The following is an 18,926-nucleotide window of genomic DNA, read 5'->3' as shown; positions in this document are numbered from 1 at the left end:
GCAGCCACTTATACACAAAGTGAGAGACTGATACAGATGATTACATATTTAAACATTACTCAGTAAGCCATGTATTCACTAAGATACACTTAATCAGTCAGTTATACAATCAATTTTTCAAAAACAAATCATCCATTTAGACACTTTTATATCCATTTATTCTTCCATCGTCTGTGAGATATACATATATAAAACATATTTAATTTTCAGAAAAATACACATTCACTGGATGATGTCATCAGTGATGTCATTTGAGATGTCATCAGTGATGTCATGAGTGATGTCACTGACCATGTCATGAGTGATGTAATATGTGACGTCATCAGCAGTGGATTGCGGGTGCGCGAGTTATAGTTAGCTTAACTAACTATAACGGGGGAATTTCATTGGTTTTTTACGAGTGAAATGTCCAGCTAACTATAACGTGTGTGAAACCTATGGTTTTTTCACTGAATTTACAAGGTTTTTAAATGCTAATTCCTAACTATAACGTGTGTGAAACCCATGGTTTTTTCACTGAATTTGCAAGGTTTTTTAAATGCTAATTCCTAACTATAACGTGTGTGAAACCCATGGTTTTTTCAGTGAATATATATATATATGATATATATGTATATACATACATACATATGTGTGTGTGTCTGTGTGTGTGTGTGTGTGTGTGTATATATATATATATTATTTGTGTTTTAAATACATTCATATGCATATTTTTAGCATAATGTTTATGGTTTATATGGGTGTTTTATCTATATTTTGGTATCTGATACTTTTGTGTTTCTTGTTATTATGTAGTTTTATCACATTTGGGTGCCGATTCCGATCCGTTAAAAATATTTCCCGGACGACTCGTATCCGTATGTTTTTTACGTCCGAGTCGTACAAGTCCCGTGCAAATTGCGAAGTACGATTCGTGCTGTCAAATTACATACGAATTGCCTCGGGAAAAGTCTACGAGATGTCCCCGGACAGATTTACGTACATCCGAGTGCACAAGTCCGATCCGTACCGGCGTTCCGAATCCCCAAGCGTATGGAAAACGTCCCGTACGGAGCGAACTTTGTATGACCACTACCCCGGTACACTTGGGCACGGGGTACGAGTCGTACGGACCCCCCACCCCACCCGTGCATGTACACACCGTACTCCAGCACCCGCGTATGTACGCGCTGGACCCCCTCACCTCAGCACCCACGCCTGTACGCGCCGTACCCCAGCACCCGTGTATGTACGGGTCGTACCCCCGCACCCCAGCACCTGCGCATGTATGTGCCGTACCCCCCACCCCAGCACCCACACATGTACACGCCGTACTCCCCACCCCAGCACCCGCGCATATACATGCTGTACCCCACCACCTGCGTATGGTCACGCCGTACCCCCCCACTCCAGCACACGTGTATGTAAGCGCCGTACCCCCACCCCAGCCCCGTACTCTGATGCACCGTACCCCAACACCACACCCCAGCATCCCCCCATGTACGTGCCGTACCCCAGCACACGCGTATGTAAGCACCGTACCCCCACCACAGCACCCGTGTATGTACGCCCTGTACACCCCACCCCAGCCCCGTACTTGAATGCACCGTACCCCAACACCGTACCCCAGCATCGCGTATGTACGAGTCGTACAACACCATTGCACATGTGAACACTGAACAACAACATAGCCATGCACGCACCTTACCTACGCGAAAAAGACTTGTACTGAACCAGGACACTGTAAAACAGCACAAGGACCGTCAATTCGACTCGCACAACACCACAAAACACGTCTACAGGACAAAAAACAACTAAAAGACTGACCTGGCACATCCAAACAGTCAAACAGAGGGCCAAAATCACAACCACCTCTTATAACACACCCACCAAAATTTCAAACACAGCCACACCCACAAATGGACCAATAAAAAGGGCCCACACACACAAACCATGAGCCTTTGCAACAGACTCACTGCTGACAGACATCACATACAAACAACTGCACCTATACACCTTAACTCACACACCTTCACACAACCTCCTTCACACAGACCCCCTCTACACATACACACACACCTACACATTCACACCCACACACCCACACCCCACACCATGCCCACAGACAAGAATCCAAAGTTCACAACGGAGGAGCTGGACATCCTTGTCAACGAAATCATCAGAGTCGAGCCACAGCTATTTGGAACATTGGTCAGACAGACCAACATATCCCAAAAAACTAGCCTGTGGCAGAGGATCGTCGATCGGGTGAATGCTGTTGCGCCCATCAGAAGGACCAGGAATGAATGTCAAGCCAGGTGGTACGATCTGCGCAGGGCAGTCTAGCGCAAAATGATCGAGGAATACGCCCAGAGTAACATCACAGGAGGTGGGCTGCCCCGCAGACCGGTACATTACCATCCCTGGGAGGAGAAGGTGATGGCCCTGCTTCCGCCGGTGGGAGTACACAGAGTCAAAGGAGTCCGAGAGCCTGGCGAGTACACAAACAACTCATGTAACATGGGGGGAATGGCATCCACACCCCAAATACAACAAATGCACTCACCTACCCCCAAGCCCTCACCTGACACAACCACACTCTAAACAACGCTCAGGCCACTAACATGAGTATGCCCCATTTACAAAGCAAGGCCATGCCATGTCCCAGCCTACACAAACCACAAACCCAAGACAGGATGTCCGGGATGCTGGGAGGGTGGGGGTCACTAAACATATAGTACAACTCAGAAACAGACACCAATGCCCTCAGCCCATATGGCCCAGGTACATACCCATGCACCATGCACAATGCACAGGGACTGCCAAAGTACTGACAAGGTAGCTGACACTTGGCCCTGCTGTAGGCAGCACAAGGCCCTCCTGTGACAACTGCAAAATCTAACACAAACACAACCAGTTCAGATAACTAGGACAGGAACTCACACTCACTGACATGGCAGCATGCGCCATGGGGGTACAGATATATCACCTGGGAGACCAACAGCAAAATCACACTACACCCACCAGCAGGCACCATCAATCAATCAACAATCGATCTGGGTACTTGTAAGGCGCGCTACTTACCTGTGAGGGTCTCAAGGGGCTGAGGGGGGGGTTACAATACTGCTCGAAGACACAGGTCTTGAGGAGACATCAGAAGGCAAGTAGGTCTTGGGTCAGTCGTAGGTGGGTTGGGAGGGTGTTCAAGCTCCTTGCGGCGAGGTAGGAGAAGGATCTGCTGCAGGTGGGCATACGTTGGATGCGGGGGACAGCTGCGAGGGCGAGGATGCCGGAGCGGAGCTTGCAGATGGGGGTGTAGCAGCTGAGTCTGATGTGCAGGTAGGCATGTCCATGGGTGTGGAGTGCCTTGTGTGCGTGGCTGAGGAGCCTACAGGCGATCCTCTTGTCGATGTGGACCCAGTGCAGGTCTCTCAGGAGGGGGGTGATGTGGCTGTGGCGGGGAGCGTTGACGATCACTTGTGCCGAGGCATTGCAGAAGCGTAGTATCCGCCATTGGTGTGTGGATGGGAGTCCTGCGTAAAGTGCAGTGGCGTAGTCCTGTCAGCTGCTGACGAGGGCCTGTGTCACTGTTCTACTTGTTTAAGTCGGGATCCACCAGTAGATCCGGCGGAGCGTGCGTAGGGTGTCGTAGCAGGAGGAGGAGATGCCGTTGACCTGCTTGGACAAGGAGAGGGAGGATGCGAGGATCAATCCTAGGTTGCGTGCGTGTTTGGTGGGTGTTGGTGATGTCCCCAGAGCGATTGGCCACCAGGAGTCGTCCCAGGCTGAGTGTGTGGTTCGCAGGATGAGGACCTCCGTCTTGTCCGAGTTCAGTGTCAGAAGGCCACTCCGCATCCAGTCGTCTATGGCCCTCAGACCCTCGTGGATGTGTGTCTTGGCGGTGTGAGGGTCCTTGGTGAGGGAGAGGATGCGTTGGGTGTCGTCAGCGTAGGAGATGTCTTAGAGGTTGTGGTGGCGGGCCACTTGTGTGAGGGGGCCATGTGGATGTTGAACAGCGTAATGATCACTCACCCCTCACACAAGCACACACCCCCGGGGCAGCCAAGGGAGTCACACACTCTCACAATGGACATGTGACACAACAAGATCAAGCCTCAGCCAAAAAAGCATCCAAGGCCAAATGTGACATGTCAAAGACCCTGGATAACCTTTCAATCAGTCCCCTCCAACATACCCATCCACAAGTGAACATTGATGTGAGTGCTAGGCACATACAACTACCTGGAGGAACTGTGGCAGCCTGAACATGTATGAAACATGGATGTCGCATGAAAATGCATTAACATTGTCTCCCTCTCACACACAGGGCAACGTCATGGATCTCCCACCAACGTGTACACACTGGTAGTCCACGTATGTGTACACACTGGTAGTCCACGTACGTGTACACACTGGTAGTCCACATACATATACACACTGGTAGTCCATGTACGTGTACGACCAGTGTGTACACATACGTGTACGACCAGTGTGTACACATACGTGTACAACCAGTGTGTACACATACGTGAACTACCAGTGTGTACATGTACGTGGACGACCAGTGTGTACACGTATGTGTACGACTAGTGTGTACACGTAGGTGTACACACTGGTCGTACACGTACGTGTACACACTGGTCGTGTACGTACGTGTACACACTGGTCATCCAAGTACGTGTACACACTGGTCGTACACGTACGTGGACTACCAGTGTGTTCACGTACGTGGACTACCAGTATGTACTCGTATGTGTATGACCAGTGTGAACACATAGGTGTACACACTGGTCGTACACATACGTGTACACACTGGTAGTCCACGTACGTGTACACACTGGTCGTACACATACGTGGCAAAGTGCAACTGGTGCGGTAGGAGTACGTGTGAAACGCACCGTACCTGTGTGTGGATAGCTAAATTACATAGGGACACATGAAGGACAAGTATTAGGGTCTAAATGCATGCTGGTTGTCATGGATACCGATTTTCAAGTTCAAATTTTCAATCATGTGGCCTGGAATGGGCAGTTGGCAACTAAATACAATGTTGCAAAGTAGTTGTTGACTTCACATCATGCTCAAATTTTGAACCATGCAAAGGCCCTTACTGGGGTATGTTTAAAGGGATTGGAGGAAACGTAGGATGCAAATGAGACTGACCAATCACTCTGTACTCCTGTAAATGAAACAGCCCAGCAAGGCAGATATAAGTCAGCCAGAACCCATGAGAGGGCACTTGCCTGCACTACCTTACACTCGACACCACTGCTGCTGCTTGTGATTCCTCTGGCACCATGTCAGGGACTGTGGAGAGGGCCCAGCCTTTCAGCCATGAGGAGAATGAGGCATTGGTTGATGTAATCCTCCCACAGTACCCCAGCCTGTATGGAAGACCAGGGGAGCAGGTGAGTGCTGACTCCGCTAGATTTTACTGTGCCCATTTTTTGTGACTGTCATTTCTGGCATTGTGTCCAGGTGTGACAGACATGCAATGTTGTTTAGCGTGGGTCCCAGGGGGGGAATGGCTTATGTCTCCCATGCAGAGCATGATGTAGTTCCTGTGTGCACTCCTCACTTGCATTGTGCTTACTGTGACATTCACTGCATAGTGCATGACACATTCAGCCTGCCCCATCCTTATGCCGATTTCTGTCCTATTGTCCAGAGGTGATTCCCTGCCCCCCCCCGGTGTGACAGGTGACTGTACCCACAGATGTGTGTAAGTTGAGTGGAGCTGTGGTGAGAGTGTCCAAATTATGTGTACGCCCCCTGGACATTGATGTGTGTGACTGTTCCTTGTCATGTGGGTGAGTGTCTATGTGGAGTGTTGCACCCCAGCTGCATGGAGGAGGCAACAGCTCCACCCATCTGATGTGAGAAGTAAGCCGTGCAGAGTGTCTGACTTGCTGAGCTAGCACCACACCTGTGACACCCCACAGGCAAGTAGCACATGTGCAGAGTGAGGTTTGTATCCACTGTTGCCAATGGGAGGTGATTGATCTGTGCCTGTGTGTGTCTGTGTACTCTGCTGTGGTTGCATCAGTGGCCTGGGGCATGTGACTGCTTGGAGGTGCTGTCCATCAGCCTGGTGTTGCATGTGATGCACAGCATGTGCCATGATCATGGAGTGTGTTGCACCCCTCATGCCACCTGTGTACTTTCAATGCCATGTAGTGCATTGGGGCTTCCACATAGGCTAATGTCCCTATGAGAAAGGTGCAATTGGTTGCCAGCATAATATGCCCTGTTCTATATATCAAAGATGTTCAAATGTGTGTCTCTGTGACAAGGAGCAGGTGTAGTGATGTTGTCTCACTTTGTCATCCTCACAGGTAACCGCCTACGACAAGGGGGAGATATGGAAGCAGGCCGTCAGGGCCGTGAGATCTGTGGAGGGTCACAGTCGGCGCCTCGCCCAGGTGAGGAAACGCTGGCAGGACATCCGGTGCTGGACCCGGAGGATCGCCCGGTGGCAGCTCAAAGACTCACCTCCACACAAGCACGGCGGGGGCCGACGACTGACCCAACAGATGAAGCGTGTCCTGGCGGTGGTCTTCCCTGACTTGGATAGGCGGTTACAGGAGTTGCAGCAGCAGGAAGGGGGTAGGTACATGTGTGTTTGTTGTGTGATACCAGCTTTGGGAAGTGCTCAGTTGCCTGGATACACAGCGAGGGTTAATTTGTGCAGTGCAGATCCTGTTCCCCAAAGTCAAACGGTGCTGTTCCTCCTCCCTTCCCCTAAATGACATGTGTTCCCTGGTCTATGTGTAATCACTATTGCACATGGTCATCTAGGCTGCCAGTTAATCCAAGTGCACATTGCTTTCTGCATCATGTGGAGGGGGGGGTCTGAGACATGTGTTGTTACTAAGCTACGCTTGCGTAGTTTGCGAAGTTCGCGCTACTTCGCACTACGCGAATTGCACGTAGCACAGTGCGAACACGCGTAGCGTAGTGTTGCGTAGTGCTGCGGTAATTTTTTGCTTGCTCGCGGTCCTCAACGTCAAGTTGGTGACCGCGAGCAAGCAAAATTACATCCCGGCGAGACTTTTTCCTTGTTCGCGATCAGCAACATCAAGTTGGCGATCGCGAGCATGGAAAATAAACCTCCCGGTGAGATTCCCAACGCGAGGAGGTCAGGTTTCGCATTGCGAGTGGTCGCGTATGCTCGCGACCGCTTGCGATGAGAAACTACCAGTTCGCGTTGAGAAAGCTGTCGCTCGAGTAAAAATCTACTCGAGCAGCAGAAAACTACAGCTCGCACTGTGCAAGATGCCATTTTCAATGATTGCACAGTGCCGGTTGCTTTCCCGCACTGTGCAATCATTGAAAACGACATCTGGCACAGTGCAAACAAGGTATTACGCAGTTCGCGAAGTGCTACGCGTAGCTCGCGTAGTGCGAACTGCACTTTGCGTAGCTTCGCGAAGTGCTACTTCGCGAACTACGCCCAGGGTTAGTTGTTACCTTGCCTGTGCCCTGTCCTGTGCAGTCATTTGGGTGTCCATGTTAGTTGGCACTGATGCTGAGTCTCAACATAGGAGTGTGGGTTTTCAAATGAACAGACTTGCAGCATGCATTAACAATGTTGTGGCCTCAGACATGATGTGCATGAGTGGGAGATATGCATAGTGCAGGCATGGTAGCTCAGGTTACTGTCAGATAATTCCAGGACAATGGAGCAGTGTTCCCACTACAGTCCCCTAAGACACCCTTGCCTCGGAATCATGTGTGTCATCCAACACTGTGCCCATCCTCTGTGTGTTCAGCATAGTTTGGCCTCTGTGGCATAGTTACCTGCCCTCATTTGTATTTATCTGAAGTGTGCTACATGTGCTCATTGTACAGGCTGACCCCATTTTGCTTGTGCATCCTCACACTGGGCAGTGCCTGTGTGTCTATGTACAACTATCTGTTGATGGTTGTTGGTCACAAATATGTGTTGGCAGTCTCACGAGGTGATGTGGAGTACATTTAGGAATTCTTGATGCACATTGGAGTAAACCCAGATTAAGAGGTGTCACTTCTTGATCTGTCTCAATCACATTGTCTCAGGTATGGGGGGTTTGTGCGGGCAAGGCCTACATGTACAAACCTTATGTCTCCTTGCCGGGTCTGACCTGTGTTTGATAATTGTCTGGACAGACACTCAACATGCAGTGACCCAGTCATGTTTTGCTGGGTTTAATGTTTGTGCTTTGCAGCAAGTGTCAAAAATGGAAATACATGGCTCATGCTCATCCATTTTTGCCACCAGTGTGTGGGCGAGATGCTACGTAGTTTGGTCTGTGTGTGCTGACATCTGTGTGGACATTCTTTCTTGCCATGAGGGTGTCTCCTCAGTGCAGGTGCTCCTTATCCCGACACATTGCAGGCCCATTAGCTAATGCATTGTCCTGTGTTTGGACATGTGTGCCACTCCACATGACAGGCAGTGGGTCAGATGTGTTGGCAACTGTGTCATCATGGTACGGATGGCCATGTGACAGGTGGCATGATTCAAGTTTTCAGTCAATAAGTATTGTACCTTGGCACTCACTACACTTGTCAACATGTCTCCATTTTTCCTATGCTTCTTTTTGCTAGTTGGTTGTGAAGGACAATAATGTGCCTGCATGACAGATGTCTCCCAGGGAAGTGCAAAAGAAAGTACTTTTACACTTTCCGTGGACACGCAGGCACATTTCACTGGAAGGCACAGTTTGATTACCACTTGTTTTCTGAATATACATATCCATGTTCACACAGTATGTTTGCATGCGTGTAAGTCCTTGGTTGTTGCTGATACGAACTTACGAGTGTCAAGTCATCCAGACCACCATGGTGCTATGTATATGTACTTACTGATACCCCATTTCTTATTTACAGTGGCTTTTTAGAATTCGGCTGCCAGCTCATACAATGACTGTGTAAATGTATTTTTGTGTGCACATCATTGTGTGACATCTGTCATACAGGTAGATGTGTCTTCTGTTCACAAAGTGGCACATTCACACATTCTAAACATGTACATTGTGTAAAGTGTTGTGAGTCCCAAGGGATTGCAATGTTTTTGGCTATGGTTTCCTAAGAACTCACAGGTCTCAGAGTGATGGGACACCTTCAGTATTGAGGTGTGTTATTTGGCCTGGGGTGCACCAATACTGTTTCGCTCACAGTGAACAAGAGGTGGCATGGATTCATATTCTTGCTGTGCTCAACTGTCCCCAGACACTAGCTTCTCAGTATAATTCAATATCAAGTTATTTGCTGTTGTGTCATGATCTCCATTGTTTCCAAGTGTCATGGTGGGTCAACCAACTGAGGAGTGCAGGGTTACATATGTGCGGACTATTCTAGATGTTACTCATGATGCATTTCCTGATATGCACTGTGATATTTTTATTGGGACTCATGTGTCTGTTGTATACAGGTGACTGATTTTTTTCTGTCTCTTCACCTTGCCCACAGCATCATCGGAGGACACCGAGGGAGACACCTGCACGGATGTGGGGGAGGGATCCAGCACCGCTGCCACCACTGCTGCGGAGTCTGCGGGAGCAAGTGGCACGGAGGGTGAGGGGAGTCAGGCGGAGGACCTGTCTAGTGACAACACTGACTGCGACGCAGACGGGTCCGATGCTGAACTCCTCCAGGGGGCGGAGGCTGCTACGACACCTGGCAGCAGCACTACATCTGTCACCACCCCCTCCATTCCCCTCACCGCCCTCCCAGTTGCTCCAGTCCCTTCTGTCTGTGCTAGGAAACACCGTGTGTCCTTCGTGCCAGGCACCGCACCCCCTGCCCCTGTCCCCCTGCTGCCCTCACTGCAGAGTCTGTGGACATTCTGTGGCAGTTGCAGGTTGGACAGACATCGCTGCTGAATGTCCTCCATGGCCACACCGAATTATGACACAGATGGTGTCGTACATGGACGGCATGTCATCAGCGATGTCTGACCAACGGATGTTGCTGAGGTCCATGGACTCTTCACTGATGGCAGCAGTGAGTCTCCTGCAGCGCTTCATCCCCCCTACCCCTGCACCATCCACATTTCCCACTCCCATACCTGTCCCAAGCACACACAGACATTCACAAGCACGCACCCCACCAGACGCAGGCAGCACACCACCACGTAAGGGCAAGCGCACTCCTCCTGGCACGCACACTCAGGTGGATGAGGGCACACCCACTGGGTCTGGGGCACACAGGCATACACGCAGCCACAGTCCGAGGCTGCATGGCGCACTAACCAGTCCCTCCAAAGGCACTCCCCTTGGCTCCCCTACCACACAACTGTAAAGTAAAAAGATATTTTTTTCCTTTTGGATAAGATACTCATCAACTCATTCAATCACTCTACCAAATCAGAATCCTAATGTCGGGTTTCTACAACTCACTACCTCTGATGGAACACTTACACACAAAGAGCGCCAATTGTGTCAGAGCAAACTATTTATTTGCATCAAAAAATATTTTTTTTAAAACATATAATCAGTATAAAATATACATTTCATTTTTATAAAAGACGACGAAAATTAAAAACATTATAACAATTAGTACTCTAGGAGAACAGGAGAATAAAAGACAATATACTTTGTCATATCACAGTTAATTCAGACCCTTCATGGGCAACATAGAATAAGGATTTACTTCCCTATTTCAAAGAGTTTGTATGCCCCTTCTGAATTTAACACATATATATTGCGTCGACGCGTTTCGAAGGCTTTCGCTGTTTGTAGCCTCCTTCTTCAGGACATAACTATTTGTATCTCCTTTTCCAGAATTAGTTGCCTAATACAGAAATAAAAACATGTGTTTCAAAAATCTTATTTTCTACATGCAATATTGCTCTGCCTGATCTTACATTTCTTTCAGTACATTTTGGACATCATTATTTTAGCTAAACCAACAGTTTAGTCCTAAATGTACATACATAGCTACAGATTTTTTCAAAGCACATGCTTTGTTTAGAAAAACAATCTTTGTATTGTAAGTGTTCCCATCCCCTACCACACATCCAGAGAAAGAGGCCTACTTGGCTGGGCTGGGCCTCAGCCCCTCAGTCTCTCCAGCCCGCAAACAGGAACGGCACTCCATGGGTAGGGGAGTTGAGTCCCCCCCTGTCCCCCCTCCCCCAGTAGCGCTGCACCCCATGACTCCGACCCCCCCTCCTTTGAGGCTGTGTTGTCTTCGGGTGAAGGGGAGACGCTTGACGACCTGGCAGCAGTGTGCAGCGCCGAGCTGACCTCCACCTTTGGCGCTGCCCCACCCCCTGTGGTGGAGGCGTCCGTCCCTGCACCCACCACACCTACCCTTACACCTCCTGTCCCTGCGGTGCCTGGTACTTCCCCACATGATGCCCCCCCCAGTCGAGGAACCTGAGGGTTCTAATGTGCAGGCAAGCTAGGGGAGACGCGTGGCCATGTGTCCCCCCCCCCCAAGGACTTCAGATCTGGGCTGGCCATATGCCTTTGTTAATAGTGTCGTTAACTACTTTTTCATTTAATGCTGAATAAAGCAATTTCTTTTCAGTTTGAACACATTTGCATTTCAGGTATTGATGTGGGTGCTGATGGTCCCAGAGTTGGGGTGGTGGTAATGTGTTATGTGTCAGGAAAAAGTTGTAGTCTGATGCTAATGGGGTGGACCATGGTATCTGCGCGCCATCACAATGTCTCTGCAAAGTATATTTGGTCGTGTGTGCTATTTGTGTTTGGAGACATTGTCCCAAGGACTGTTCCTTCCTCTGTGGCACCTGACATCTACCCTGCAGGGAGTTGCACTTTTTTTGTGGTGACCTGTGTCTACATTTCCTTTGTTGGTGACGGATCCCTTCAACTATGGCCATGCCTGCTTAGCAATGTCTCCGGCTGCATCGTCTGTGCCATCCTTGCTAGTCACTGTACTTGTGTAGTGAGTATGTTGTCATGCCTTAATGGCGACAATCAGCATTTTCTACACTATGCATGTGTGTTATCCCAGCCTAGCACACATTTGGTACTTGTTCTGCAGGGTATTTGAGCACCTGACTGACAATTGTGGGCATTGTATCTGTGGGAAGTCCACCCTATTCCTTCCATGAGAGGCAACATCTTGGTGGCTGTCCCGGCACCTGTACATTCCTATCAGTCCTGGGATGTGCGTGACAGTGTGTGTTCCCTTTGGCTCTCTTAGTGTAGTGGCCATTGACATGAGTATACAGTCTTGTGGCATGATCTCTGTGTTTGTATTGTGCTGCATCCGCCAGGGGTGGGTATGCATGTGTCATTTGTCCTCACACCCACATGTGTTGTGTCATGCAGTGGGGGAAGGACATCCATCCTCATGGGAGTGGGACACTGCTGTCAGTGATGTGCAGTTATGGCACTATCAACATAGTCGAAAATTAGGGATGCGTACATACACCCATGGAGTTGTGCTCATCTGATCATGATGTACACACACCCATGACTCTGTCCACTGCTGGGAGTGATAGGCACCCACCCCCATGTCTCTGTCCACTGCTGGTATTCCTCTGCACCCACCCCTCACATGTCTCTGTCCACTGCTAGGAGTCCTCTGCACCCACCCCTCACATGTCTCTGTCCACTGCTGGTATTCCTCTGCACCCACCCCTCACATGTCTCTGTCCACTGCTGGGAGTCCTCTGCACCCACCCCTCACATGTCTCTGTCCTCTGCTGGGAGTCCTCTGCACCCACCCCCATATCTCTGTCCACTGCTGGTAGTGATGGGCACCCACCACTCACATGTCTTGGTCCACTGCTGGGAGTGATAGGCACCCACCCCCATGTCTCTGTCCACTGCTGGGAGTCCTCTGCACCCACCCCTCACATGTCTCTGGCCACTGCTGGGAGTCCTTTGCACCTACACCCATATCTCTGTCCACTGCTGGTAGTGATATGCACCCACCCCTCACATGTCTATGTCCACTGCTGGGACTCCTTAGCAGACACCCACCCACCCACCCGCACCCTTGGTGCTGTACACTGCTGTCCTGGCCATGTACACACCCCAATATACTGGTTATATGCTGCACCAGGCCCTAAGCCAACATTCGTGGCATGTGTATGCCTTGTATTACTAATGTACTGGTGCCCTAAAGGTACGGGTGATGCGGTCCGTACCCCCGCTCTGAGGGTGTGGGTACGGTCCGTACCACCATTGTAGTGGTGATGTAGGGGTATGCGTGGTATGGGCTGTACCCACGCTCTGAGGGCGTGGTTACAGCCCGTACCACCATTGTAGTGGTGATGTAGGGGTACGTGTGGTGCGGCCCGTACCCACGCACTAAGGGCATGGGTCCAGGCCATACCACCATTGGAGTGGTGATGTAGGTGTACGCGCTGTACCCACACACTCAGAGCGTGGGTACGGCCCGTACCACCATTGGAGTGGTGATGGAGGGGCACGCTTGGTACGGGCCGTACCCACACTCTGAGGGCGTGGTTACCGCCTGTACCACCATTGGAGTGGTGATGTAGGTGTACGCGCCGTACCCCCGCCCTCAGAGAGTGGGTACGGCCCGTACCATGCGTACCCCTACATCACCACTCCAATGGTGGTACGGCCCGTACCCATACACTCAGGGTGTGGGTACGGCACATACCCCTACATCACCACTCCAATGGTGGTACGGGCCGTACCCACGCTCTGAGTGCATCACCACTCCAATGGTGGTACGGGCCGTACCCATGCCCTGAGTGCGTGGGTACGGGCCGTACCACGCGTATCCCTACATCACCACTACAATGGTGGTACGGGCCGTACCCATGCCCTCAGAGCGGAGGTACGGCCCGTACCACCATTGGAGTGGTGATGTAGGGGTACGCGTGGTACGGGCCGTACCCACGCTCTGAGGGCATGGGTACGGCGCGTACACCTACATCACCACTCCAATGGTGGTACGGACTGTACCCACGCTCTGAGTGCATCACCACTCCAATGGTGGTACGGGCCGTACCCATGCCCTGAGTGCGTGGGTACGGGCCGTACCACGCGTATCCCTACATCACCACTACAATGGTGGTACGGGCCGTACCCACACCCTGAGTGCATGGGTACGGCCCGTACCACCATTGGAGTGGTGATGTAGGGCTACGCGCCATACCCACGCCCTCAGAGCGTGTGTATGGCCCGTACCACCATTGGAGTGGTGATGTAGGGGTACGCGCCGTACCCACGCCCTGAGTGCGTGGGTACGGCCCGTACCACCATTGGAGTGGTGATGTAGGGCTACATGCCGTACCCACGCCCTCAGAGCGTGTGTATGGCCCGTACCACCATTGGAGTGGTGATGTAGGGGTACGCGCCGTACCCACGCCCTGAGTGCGTGGGTACAGCCCGTACCACCATTGGAGTGGTGATGTATGGGTACGCATGGTACGGGCCATACCCACGCTCTGAGGGAGTGGTTACGGCCCGTACCACCATTGTAGTGGTGACGGGTACGCATACGCGGGGATTGGTGGACACGCCCCCCGAAGTGACCAGACCCTGGAGGTAATGTATGGACAGTATATGGTATTTTACAAATTTGGTGGAGGTTATGTTTCCTGCCCCTCGCCCCCCCTTTGCCCCTGGGTGTTGTGCTGACCTTCTGCGGCGTGCACGGCGGTTTCGGTGCACCAGGTCATAGGCTATGAGGGCCGGGATGACACGTAGGATGGGGTCCATGGCTGTCCATCGTGTCCCGAAGCTCCTTCTTCGCGTCGTCCTCAATTTCCTGGGAGTTTTTGGCTGACGTAAAAAATGATCCGTGCGGAGTGACGTAGGCACAAATCGTACTTGCTGGTCCGTAGAACGCTGCCTGACTCCGTCCAGATGTCACGTACGCGATGTCCCGGATCGGAATTGTGGGTATTTTTTCGTCGCACGTAGATTTTTACGATTCGTACGGAAATGGTATTTCTGCACGAATCATACTTGCTGGTTTGTAAGGTGCATTTCCCGGGTACGAGTCGTACGGAGAATACGCTCCGTACGACCATTCGTACCAGGGTTTTACAGGATCGGAATCGGCACCTTAATGTAGTTACAATATTTGGGATTTCGGTATTCTTGTTTTCGACATTGTTGTATTTTTTTATATTGTTCTCAACAATATTATTGTTGTTGATACATATGTTTTTCTTGTTTAAATGTAGGGTCACAATATTTTAGTTGTCAATATTTGTTTTGTGATATATTTGATATTGTTTTCTTTAGTGACATAGAACCACCAATTCTCAGTGACCTTCTGGTATTTGGGTGGCCATTTATCAGTGGATTTGTTCGTTGAGTAATTGTCTCCTGTCTTTGTCTTACATTTGTACAGTTCTTATTAGAAAGCCTGTAAAAAATGAAACCTCTGCTGCCTCCTTATGTCTCATCTAGAAGGAAGAAATATGTTTTTAAATTGGTTCATGCTCACCTGAATGGACCTAACAAGAGGTTTGCGGACTTCAGGCCTGATTTAGAGTTCAGAGGACGGGTTATTCCATCACAAATGTGACGGATATCCCATACGCTGCATTACAAGTGCCATTCCATCTAATGCACCTGAAATATGGTCGACTGTATATCTGTGCTACATCCTGCTCTTCCACCCTCTTTGTCCCTTCTTAGTGTTAGTGTCTGCTTGTCTATGTCATGTCACTGTGATGTCATCCGTGATTCTACCTGTTGCTGTTCAAGGGATTTATCAGTTGCCTGGAGGCTGAGCAGGAGGTTATGTGCTCCCGGTGGGGTTTCTTACCAGATTACATTCCTACTTGAATGCTGTACCTGACCATCTAATCCCAAGAAAAAATATACTACTTGAACATTACAAGGAGGAGTTGGCATCCTTATTTTTACAGAATTTAACAATCTGTCACGTTTGTGACAGAGTAACCACCCCATGAACTCTAATTGAGCCCTAAGTATTTATCAGATGTAGCTATATGCTCACTTGTATGGTCCTAATCATGGGATGGATCACGATGTTCACGCTCACTTACTTCATACTTCTCATCTCAGTAGAGGTGTGAATGGCCATGTAGGAAAAGATCTCAGTCGCCTCACGTCTTTTAGTTTAAGCATTTCCCACTCTGCCCCACCTACTATTGGGATAAACCTATCAATAGATTTGAGAGATGATATGGGATCATGATATCAGTGTTGTCCCATAATTCCTGCGTAGGGAGCAATTGCTTGCCCTTTTCTGAGCCAGGTTCCAGCGTTCTGTTGGTTCTCAGGCCACTATTTAGTGGAAAATGTCCTAAGATGCAAATGTTGGATTTTGATTGTTTGGGCACTTTTAGAATTACTTCCAGAGGTTCAGGACAGCTCCAACCCTCCCATCCTGTCATGATGGCCCATCCTGCCAACACCTAGTCCCCCTTGTCTGGGGGAAATACACAAACGCCAACTGCAACTCTTTTCACAGTCATGTGACCCTGGATACAGGCTGCAGGCAGCAAATGGTTAGGACAAGCAAATGCCAATTTTCAAAAAGTGTTTGTCTCATTACAGATTTTTTGAAAAAAATGAAATAAGATATCCAAAATTGAAAGAAAATGAAAAGAAAGATTAAATAAATAACCAGATCAAGTCGGAGTGGTTCCAGTGATCTTTGCTTTAATCATATAGCAGTGAAATTCATGAGTAGCCCGGTCTATTTTTGTGTATTATTTACCTCAGCCCTACCCGGTTACTGTCTTTTGGGCCAAACCCCCCCTTGTTCCTAACTTTCAAAAAGTGGCATTTTCAGAATAGTGACATAAAATCCACATTTACCCTTGAAGTGGATTTTAAGGTACAGTTTGTTCAATTGAAAGGTATTTTGATTTCTATGATACTGCTTCTTCACCCCTGTGTATGTTCAGCAGACCATGATTTCTTTTTTAGGATGGCCCTTGTTAGGAAGCTTCATACTGTTAAAGATTCAGAATATGAGTAATTCATTGATTGTGCAAACTATCCTTGTAGATGCCAAGATATTCATTCTTTGCCCAGAGATGAAACTGTGATTAATCTAAGTGGCAGGTCGCCAAGGGACTGTTTGAGGCTGATTTACCAACCCTCTTGGTCACTTTAAAGTTAGAGAAAGGGAGGCAAAGAGGTGCAAAGTCTTGATATGGTATTTACTAACCAGTAGAAAACTTTTTTATGCTGCAAGCTTCCACTTACAGTTGTGCAAATGGTTGTATGACAGGAGCCGACATGCATTTACCCTGCATGCCTTTACAACTTATTCACTATCCCGACTGCGATGTTACCACACGTTACTTTACCACGCAAGTTGTTGCAACAACTTGCTTTAGGGGGGTGTTGGACTTTGGAATAGTATAAATTACAATTCCATCTCTAGTCTACGCAACAGTAGGGAAAGTGTTGGACTTAAAAATACAACACCAGTCCAACAACGTGCCCCCTACAGCAAGTCGTTGTAATGACTAGCGGGGTAAAGTAATGTGTGGTAAAGTTGCAGTTGGGGTAGTGACGTCTTTGTAAAGAATGGTCGTTGTTCTCATTGCTGGATAAAGGATGTTTCCCACTGTAATCAGCACTTTGCGCTGCTTTGAGTTCCACTGGATGGAGATGGCATTTCATGAGTTTAAGAAATTGGGTTAATGGTTGAGGAGGGTGTTAATCACAAATGTTACAAAATTAACCAGAGCTTAGCCCTCTGGTTGCTTGGCACAACATCAGTCAGGCTTAACTTAGAGGCACTGTGTTAAGTACTTATGCAGCATCTCAACAGTAATAAAGTAAAAATACAACACAAGAAAAATTCCACACAAATTTAGAAAAATTGAGAACATTCTAATAAATTATTTAACACCAAAAGAACCTAAACAAACTAAATCCAGTCAGTAGAACCAGACTTATGACATTTGAGAACAAACATACTATTCCTACCTGTTCCCAATCAAAAGGTAGCACTTATTAATTAATAAGGCACCCCAATATTATCCTATGGGAGAGGTAGGCCTCACAGTAGTTAACAACTAATTTGGGAGTTTTTCATTAACAGGACATACAACACTTAAAAGTACATGGCCGACTTTTTAAATACATTGCACCCTGCTCAATACACTCTTTAGCGCTCATCTTAGTGGGGACTGACATATAATAAAAAGCGGGGTTTAGACATGGCAAAAGGTTAATTTTGCTAGGTCGAATTGGCAGTTTAAAACTGCACACAAGATGCTTAAAGGGCTACATACCTGGGTTCACAATAAGTGTTGCATGCCCATTTCTAGGCCCTGGATACACATTGTACCACTTTACTAAGGACAGATCAGGAAATTAAATGTACCAAGTGGGTGTAGGCCAGTTTTACCATGTTTTATGGAATGAGCACAAGCACTTTAGCACTGTTTAGCAGCCCTAAAGCCAACAAAAACGAATTTCAGCAACTGGAGGGGAGATGGCAAAACGTTTGGGGGAAGACCACACCAAAGGCTGTCAGCTCTAACAATGGGTGGTTCTCAGGTGTTCCAACACCCCAACCAATAGTTTTTGATGCTATGTCAAATATACAAATATTGCAAAGCCTGGCTTTGTGCAATAAAATAATGCCTTCTTGAGGCTGGCGCAGTCAGAAAAATGTTTTAGTTTAATCGAACATTTTACACGTTGCACATGTGCCGCACTGTACAGCACATATTTTGTGTGGGAAAAGTTAAAATATGTAAAAGCATAAGATTTAGTACAAGAGTAACATTCCATTGCAAAACCTATGCTAGACAGCGCATAGACACATGTGCACTATGGAGCAACGGTGAGTCCATGGCTCTAGGAAGCTTTAAAGAGTAAGAAGCAGACTATATTTAGTAAATATGTCTCTGCACTGCTCTCCCCTAGTGCAAGACAGCATAGCAACTTTGATTGTAGCACTGCATTGAACTATTTCTTTGGAAATCTGACCCGGTGTGTCTTCACCAAATATATTAAGGATCTCGCTGTACTCTGATGAATACATTTATTCAGGTTTTT

The sequence above is a fragment of the Triturus cristatus genome, chromosome 7 (assembly GCF_964204655.1).
Source record: "Triturus cristatus chromosome 7, aTriCri1.1, whole genome shotgun sequence".
NCBI classification, from domain to species: domain Eukaryota; kingdom Metazoa; phylum Chordata; class Amphibia; order Caudata; family Salamandridae; genus Triturus; species Triturus cristatus.
Note: the sequence above shows the minus strand (reverse complement) of the source record.